The sequence below is a fragment of the Neoarius graeffei genome, chromosome 2 (assembly GCF_027579695.1).
Source record: "Neoarius graeffei isolate fNeoGra1 chromosome 2, fNeoGra1.pri, whole genome shotgun sequence".
Taxonomy (NCBI): Eukaryota; Metazoa; Chordata; class Actinopteri; order Siluriformes; family Ariidae; genus Neoarius; species Neoarius graeffei.
Window position 1 is genome coordinate 120,202,035 of NC_083570.1, and position 9,603 is coordinate 120,211,637.

A 9,603-nucleotide genomic window follows, 5' to 3' on the forward strand; every position below is an offset into this window, starting at 1 on the left:
GCAGAGTGACTGGGGCCAGGAAACCCAGGGGGTCATACACTGAGCTGATGGTGGACAACATACCACGTCTGGTAAGTGCCTGTTGCTTCATCTCGATCTTAAATCGAAATGAGTCAGTTTCCACACACCACAGTAGACCCAGGGCTCTCTCTACTGGCAGCTTGTCACGGTCAAGATCCAGCTCCTTTAGATCCTTAGCTCTTCTTTCTACTGCAATGGCCTGCAAGACACCACGGCTGTTGCTGACAAATTTCTCCAGGGTGAAACCTCCCTTCTGGCACAGTGCAATAAGTTCCTTGATTGTCTGAATGGCCTCTGCCTCTGTGGCAGAGCTCTTGAGGTAGTCATCAACATAAAAACTTTCCTTGACAGACTGACATACAGTAGCAAGAAACTCTGACTGGTGGTCATCTGCATTTTTCCTCAGTGCATAGCTAGCACAACTTGGCAAAGATACTGCACCGAACAAATGCATGGTCATCCTATATTGCCTCAGCTCCTGACTGATGTCTCCATTAGGCCACCACAGAAACCGGAGAAAGTCTCTGTCTTCCTCTGCAACCTTCACTTGATGGAACATAGCCTGTATATCGCCCATAAACGCCACAGGTTCCTCTCTGAAGCGTAGCAGGACTCCCAACAACGAGCTTGTGAGGTTAGGCCCCTGAAGCAGCTCTTTGTTTAAGCATGCTCCGTGGTACATGACCCCACAATCAAACACAACCCGCAGGGTGCCTTTCCTTGGGTGGTGAACTGCATGATGGGGGATGTACCACACTTTACCAGGTTCGCCTTGAAGCTTCTCCAGTGGCACAGGTTCTGCATAGGTGTTACTGATAAGGCCATTCACACACTCAGCATACTCCTGATGCAAGCCTTGGCTATGAAGGAACCTTCTCCTCAAGCCCTGCATCCTCTGCTTCACCACGACAATGTTGTTGGGCAGAGACACCTCTTTCCTCTTAAAAGGCAACTTCAGGCAATATTTTCCATCCTGCAGCTTTACTGATTGTCCCATGGTCTCCATAAACCTGAGGTCATCTCTGGACATTTCCTTTCCCTCCTGAGCCTTTTCACTGAAGTCATGATTGTATTGACGAACCAGCATTTGTTCAAGTGTTTGAAGAGAGATGCGGTTCACTGTGACAGAGGGTACTGGCGCACTACTGCTTCCACTCAGTGGGCCATTAACCACCCATCCCAGCACAGTTCTGATGGCATAGGGCCCATTGTCACAGCTATTGATGACCTCCCAGGGCTCTAATACCCTGGGTGCATTGATGCCAATCAACAAGTCAACATTAGCCTTCAAGCTTGAGATGCGCACCTTTGACAGGTAGGGCCACCTAGCCAGATCCTCAGAGATGATCATATTCTCCAGAGTAACTGGCATTTCCTTCTGTGTGAAGACTTCAGGCAGGGGATAGAAGTTGTTACTGTCCACCTCAGACACCTCTAGACCAGACAAGATGTATGCTGGAACAACTTTTTCTTGTCCCATTGTCCTCAACAGGAAGCTGATATTTTTGCCTGTGACATTGAGCTTCTGCATTAGGTGTTCCGAACAGAATGTAGCTGAGCTGCCAGGGTCCAGAAAAGCATATGTTGTTATAATGCGGCTTCCCTTAGCAGACTTCAGCTTCACTGGTAGAATGGACAACACACAGTCCCTACCGGCCCCTGTATGCCCACATATTTCACTGGAGGACTGCCGGTGGTCAGGAGAATCCTTTGACCATCCTGAGGTCTGTTGCTGTTTAATATGAAGAATAGTCAGATGAGTCTTTCCACAGGTTTTACATGTTAAGCGCTGCTCACAGTCCTTGCTAATGTGTCCAGTGCGTAAACATGCGAAACAAACTCCCTTTTGCCTCAAGAAGAGAATTTTGTCTTTGTGCTTCTTGCTTCTGAACTGTCTGCATTCCTCCACCAGATGGCGACGATCACAGCACAGGCATTTCACTTCCTCCACATCTTGAGGCTGGTCCTTACTATCCTCAGACACATCCTTTGACGTTACAGCAGCAACAATATTTCCCTGTACATTGGCCCTTGACTGTGGCTTGAACTTTGATGTAGGCCTAGTCATAGATGTGGCAGAGGGTGAATCCTGTATATCTCCAAACAAGGGATCAGACAGAATTTTAACACGCCGTTCAATAAACTGCACCAGGTCAAAGATGTGGGCTCTGTCATGAGTTCTCTCCATGATGTCATGAGCCGTAATGCGCCACTGCTCTCTCAATTTAAATGGCAGCTTTGAGAGAATAGTCCTCATATTTACAGGCATATCCAGCTCCTGCACATAGTTCAGTTCCTGCATAACATTACAGCACCCACGTAAAAACAACGAGTAGGCCTGAAGCGACTTCACATCCTCTGCTTTAACAGCTTGCCAAGCCAATGCTTTTTTCATGTAAGCTGCTGCCAACTTATATGGATTGCCAAAGTGTTCAATGAGGAGGCCTTTTGCTACTACATAACCACGCTCAGGCACCATATGCTGGCAGCTGCGTACCAATTCCTGGGGCTGACCTCTGGTGAACTGTTCTAGATAGTAAAGGCAGTCTCCTTTTCCAGCCTTACTCTCCACACCTTGTTCAAAGGCTTTCATGAACGGTCGAAACTGGAGAGGGTCTCCATCAAACACCAGTATCTCTCTTGATGGTAGAGATGAGATACACTGTTCACGCACCAGAGCAGCTGTGATGTCATTCTGCCTTTGCATTATTTCCAGCAGGTCAGGAGTATATGTTGCATTAGGTGCACTATTGGTAGAAAGTGATTGTGCAACCGTTACATGCTGTTGATGTACTCCATGCAGTTTTCCACGTTGTAGCTGAAAGATACTATGTTGCCGATTTAGAACATCGTTGCACCATTGTTCAGTTTGTTTTCTACACACCTCTGTTGACAGTATGTTACCAGGTGGTAGTGGCCCTTTGGTAGACTCATGTTGTATTTGCTGTGGTAGGCCAGGCTGCAATTCCATTACACTGGAATTAAGGGTTGCCAGTTTCCTTTTATCCTTAAGCAGATAAGAGTTCATGCCGTCTGAGGGCGCTGCTGAGTGACTTCTTTTGTCTGAGGCCTGCAGCAAGGCTAATTTAGCCGCTGACGCAGCCAACTCTGCGTCCAGGTCAAGCTGCTCCCTTCTCCTCCTCAGCTGTTGCTCCTGCTCCTCAATCGCATGCTTCTCCTTTAAAGCAACTTGGCGAGCAACCAATGCTGCTCTCTCTGCCTCAGCCACCAGCCTGGCTGAGCTTGTGCTAGATCTAACACTGCTACCACTTTTGTGTGACCTTTTGCTACCCACATTTGAAACACTGTCATTTGGGTTAATACCAGACCCACAATCAACACTTTCATGTGCAGCTTTAAAATCAGCATTTGCATTCACAAGAACACTTGCATGAACATCAGCATTCAAAGCAGTTGGCAACTCAGTGTGAACATTTTCAGAACCCATTGTCAGAAAAACCTTAATTTTACAAATAACATCATTATTTGGAATCATTTTTGCCTTAAACCAAACATCATGTCTTTCTTTTTCATCAACAGGTAATAAACTTAACAATGACTCATGAATGCGCTTTGCATCATTGCAATTTTCTACCAAACATTTCAGAGCATTTTGTAACTGAGGAACATCATGTTTTAAACTGTCCATTGATTTTCTAATAGCGCTTGCATTGTCCAATTTTACTTTTCTACCCATCTGTAAAACCAAAAGTTTATCAGCAAGCGCATTTGCACGCTTGCTTTGCTGATCGACGCCACTAACAACACTACTAGGTTTACTAGCAGTTGTTTGCATATTACACAAGTCCATTATAAAGAAATCGTTCCAACGACAGTTCGATAAAAGTCGATGATGTAAAAATCAGTAACGCAACGCAAAGTCACTCAGTCAAAACATCACACGATTTCCACAGTCAAATGTCTGCCGGCATTTAATACGTGTGTTGTATTTGTACCCGGGTACTGTGCGCACACAAATTAAATAAAAGATCTAAATGGCCATTAAATATTGTAGCGCTACAAATACCTCTTTCGATGCATTGGGTGCCTTGCAGTCATCATTGTTGAATGCTCCGAAGTATGGTTTCCCCATCAAACGAAACTCCTTGTCAGTAGCCCACAAATCCAAACGATAACAATCCACAATGAACAGCTCTTCATGCTCCTAATTCCACAAGCACAGAAGACTCCAACGTGGGAAACTAATCCAAACAGTAGCGGGGTTTTGACTAATATTAAAGGAGTTCTGTCTAATACGGAACTACTGAGATGTCAATGACGGTGGGTAGTGGCTAGGCTGACGCGCTAGATGTTACCTGGATGTTAATTGCTATGCTACTCTGACTTGACTTACTGTGATCTAACAAAATGCCTGTAAACAGTCTTCTTGTCGAATCAAGGTGATCCATTTCTTCCACACAAGTCCAATACGTTAATTAGGCACAGTATCCACACACAAAGTCCCCAGGAGTATAGCAAGCTTAGCGCTTAGCGGTCAAAACCCTTCGCCCTTCCGGGTCAAACACCTGACAAACAACATAGACTTCCTGCCTAAATACCTGAACAGGTTAATTACCATGCGCCACCCCGTGGACAAGAAAATGAATTGCACCCAAAACAAAATCATGCATTTTGGCTCCTACAATGATCATCTGAATGTTATGAGCTCCTAAGCTGACTATAAAAATCTGATGGAGCTCAGGATAAATTCGACCTTTTTCCAAAAAGAAAGAAATGTTCTTTGGTTGTTACACACACTCACATACACAGTTTATCTCACAGCCAGAGTAACAGTGTTTCACTTTTTTACAGTCAGGGCGAGTAGCCTGTAAAATTATGCCCACTAATAAAGTAATTAATGACAAAGACGTTCTCTTCAGAAGTTCGCTTCAATCAGATGATTTGAGATGATTATCTAACTCCTCTTTTCTTTGTGTCGAGTCTGAATTTTATTGACGATACACCTGTTACAAAATAAACCAAAGTGCAGTGGGGTGTGCAGTCCCCTCCATTCAATGTGGAGTTATGGATTTATAAGCAGCACTTTGGAACCTGTGTGTTCACCAATCACAGCACTTGCTGCATGCTTCCTCACTTGTTTGATTGTGTGTGCTGGTGTCTGTTGTTGTTAACCTGCGTTCATGTTAATATTTCCTGTTGTATTTCCTCCTTCTCTCTGCTCTTAACTCTGTGTTGTGCGACTCCCTTAAATCAGATCAAATTTTAGGAGGAAATGGACAAATGTTTTTTCAACACATCCACTAAAGATGTAAGAGTTCTCTATTCATCTTTGAATATTACAGAAGTCACTGGGTTTATTTTCTGTAACATTTTAAAGAAATAAATGAATTTCTGTCACTTTATTTGTGGTAAAGAATTTATAAGGTCAAAGCTCAGCTCTTCTCCAATTAGTGTGTTTAAGAGTGGATCTCCAGAAGAATTTAACTCTTGGAACAATTTCATTATTACTTTGCAGACAACCATGTGAGGTGTCACAAATCTATTAATAATGGAACTGAGTAGCACCCTTGTTAATGATGTTTACAGCTGCCTCATTGTCACAAAACAGGATTTGCTTCGGACCAGTTTTTCCCCAACAGAAGACGAGCTACATGATTGGGTAGATTCCATTAGAGCAGTGGAAGAAGTGTCAGCTGACAACAATGACAATTATTTTGTCCATTGTATCAGCAAACCACTGATAATTGAACCCCCCCTCCCACCCCCACTAATGGAAGGGAACTACTCTGAACTACTTAACTGCAAATGGAGATTCCAGGTATCATTTTAGAAGAATGAGATACCGTTCCATTACCCAACAGAAGGAGACCAGAACCGGTGTTCAGATCTGCAGCCTGTATCCAATCTCACCCTATCATGGCATTCTCTACAGATTTAGAGAGGTCAAAAGCCTGGATACAAAGAAGCATCCCTGGGGAATAATGCACATTGCGTAATTAAGATGCCCAAACTTAGAAACAATTCCTTTTTGAAATTGCTATTGCCTCCTGCACTTCCCGTGACCTCTGAAACAATTTGATTTCTCTGACAGGCAGTGAAGCTTGCATTCGATTGTTGTCTCAGGTGATGCCTAGAAATTCTACAGTCAAGGCAGTTTATTTGTATTGCCTTTTTAACAACAGACATTGTCACAAAGCAGCTTTACAGAAAATTAAAGACTTTAAGCATGAGCTAATTTTATCCCTGATTTATCCCTGATGAGCAAACCTGTGGCGACAGTCACAAGGAAAATCTCCCTCAGATGACATGAGGAAGGAACCTTGAGAAGAACCAGACTCAAAAGGAAACTCAACCTCATTTGGGTGATAACAGATGGCATGATTATAAATAACTCACTTCTATAATGGAGTCCTAAATCATCACAAGTATAACTGTGTAACCAGGAACATCATTATAGTTTTAACATGAGGTCTGTTTTGTTGAAGTTTTCAGCTGTTCATTGATGCTTTGAGCTTCATCATTTTGAAGAGCAGATAAATCCATTATTAGGCTCTTTTTTCTCTTCTTCCCCCAAAAATATTTACAGGCGGCTATCTTATTGGGTTAACACGAGTTATCAACTTGAGTAGTTTGGTGGTGACATCATTGTTCTGCAATGCAGGAGCTGGCCCCGCGGCTAATTTGGGAGCGTGGAGGATGCAGAGGTGGACAAAGAACCCAACTTCATTACTTAAGTCAGAGTACAGATCCCACTGGTCAGATGTTCGTCCAATACAAGTGAAAGTTGTCCAGTCAAATTTTTACTTATGATAAAGTCCTGAAGTGCTTGCTTTTAAAAATACTTAAGTATTAAAAGTACATTTTCTGTCAACATATTGTTGTATTATTGACACAACGCTTAGAATACCTCATGCCTCTGAAGCAACCTGTCAGAATTCAGGCACTTACAGATGCATGTGCAGAAAAGACTAGAAACAATCTGTAAACGAAGACAAAACGAGAGACAGAAATCATGGTCGAAGACTAGTGAGGGTCGGGTGATCAGCGAACAACTTGTTAGAAACAAGACAAAGGGCGAAAATGAGAAAGGGCAAGAAACGAGTCAGAGAATGATAGGCAGTCAGAGAAACAAGGCTTGGTATGTACTGAAATAAGCAGAACAATACTTCGCATTGAAGTGGCATGTGTGAGAGGCTTAAATGGGGAGAGCGGTGATTCGGGAAAAGAGTGTCGGCTGAGTTCAATAATCAGGAGACAGAGGGCAATGTGAGACTTGGGAGTTGTAGTTTGAGGTGTCCATGTTTGTAGTCGGGGCGTTCTCAGCCGATTTACTGACACAACTGACTGGATTATTCTGTGAATTCACAAAATTAATGCATGCTGTGCATCATGGTGGTTTAATGTGAAGCTAGCTAGTCAGTGAAGCTCCACCTGACATGTTAGCAAACTCTTTTCAAACTCAAAATCATATTGGGTAGCTAACGCTACTAGAAAAGAAAGTGTTTTCCAGATGTGTTTTGTTATTTTATTTTTTTCTGCTGTAGACAGATGGCCTTACCCTTCTGGATGAGTGTGTAAAGGGACATACTTTCATATAAAAAAAACACGAAATTGGTCCAGAATATGCACTTTAAAGTAGTAAACAACCTACTGTTGGCGTCTGATCATGGCTGTGTCTCGCTGCTTGTTTTGCTTGACCTTAGTGAAGAATTTGATACCATTGATCATTCCATTCTTCTGGATAGACTAGAAAATGTTGTGGGAGTTAAGGGAACGGCCCTCTCCTGGCTCACCTCTTATTTTATTGATCGGTATCAGTATGTTGACGTAAATGGTGATTTTTCTAGACATACTGAGGTAAAGTTTGGTGTTCCACAAGGTTCTGTCTTGGGTCCACTGCTTTTTTCTTTATATATGTTCCCTCTGGGTGACATTATTCATAAACATGGTATTAGTTTCCACTGATATGCTGATGACACAGAGTTGTATGTTTCTGCAAAACCTGATGAGAGACAGCAGCTTAATAGAATTGAGGAATGTGTGAAGGACATTAGACACTGGATGCTTATTAACTTCCTTCTGCTTAACTCTGACAAGACTGAAGTACTTGTACTCGGACCACATGCAGCTAGAAGTAAGTTTTCTGATTACACAGTGACTCTGGATGGCCTTTCTGTTTCTTCACGTGCAGCAGTAAAAGACCTTGGAGTGATTATTGACCCCAGTTTTTCATTCGAAACTCCCATTGATAACATTACCCGGATAGCTTTCTTTCATCTCAGAAATATTGCCAAGATAAGAAATTTAATGTCACTACATGACGCAGAAAAACTATTTCATGCTTTTGTTCCCTCCAGGTTGGATTATTGTAATGCCTTACTGTCTGGATGTTCCAATAAGTGCATAAACAAGCTCCAGTTAATTCAAAATGCAGCAGCAAGAGTCCTTACTAGAACTAGAAAATATGACCACATCATGCCTGTCTTATCCACACTACATTGGCTCCCAATCAAATTTCATATTGATTAAAAAGTACAGTACTACTATTGACCTTTAAAGCACTGAATAGTCTCACTCCACAGTACCTGAGTGAACTTCTGAACTGCTGGTACCTTATATAGTGAAGGCTACATCAGGGGGTGGAGCTTTTTCTTCCAAAGCCCCACAGTTATGGAACAGCCTTCCAAGTAGTGTTTGGGAATCAGACACAGTTTCAGTGTTTAAGTCTCGGCTGAAAACATATCTGTTTAGTCAAGCCTTTTGTTAATGGTGTTTATGAGGTAAAGGTGTAGATCTGGAGGATCCTCAGAGAGAGTGTTTTGGTAAACTGGGATGTATGGATGCTGTCAGTCCCCACTCGCTTGCTCACTCGAGTTTGTTGATGGTTCTTTAAATTTACAAAAATGAAGTTTGTAAATGCAACACAAGTAATTTATTTTCTGCTTGTGAACATGGTTTAATCAAGTAGACTTTAGTTGTTTATAGAGAATGTTGAATGTACTAATTTCTTTCATGTTGATTGAAATTGATTGAATTAAAAAAAAAATTCAGCGTAATTGGCAGGATTCAACTGAGTGTTGACATAGCTCCATTGATGCACTTTTGATGCTTGCAGGATTATGGCAATCCTGTTTGCCACAAATGTTTTAAATCTGATGTTCTCATTGGCTATGTACTTGAGTACGGCAGTACTGTCTGTCCAAAACTTGGACTCTGATAGCGGCAACTGAAGCTCTTTCTTCAGCATGACATCCACCTTCACAGCTAAGGCAGCCACCGGCAGCTCCAACCGTGGGATGGTAGTTGGTTTCAGAGGGGCGACCCTCGCCTTCCCCAAGACGAATGAACAGTGTACTTGGTTGCTGCTATTCTTCTGGACTAAGTACGTGACAGTACCATAGCCTATTTCACATGTGTCACAAAAGTGATGCAGTTGAGCTTGCACAGTTTTGCCAAATTCAGGTGGCTTAAAGCATCGAGTTACTCCAAAGTCAGTGAGCTGTTGGAGTTCTTCAGTCCACTTGGTCCATTGTTGTGTGAGGTGTTCTGGCACAGTGTCATCCCAGGCTGTTCTTAGTCTACACAATTCTTGTAGGATGTTTCTAGCAGGTACAGTAATAT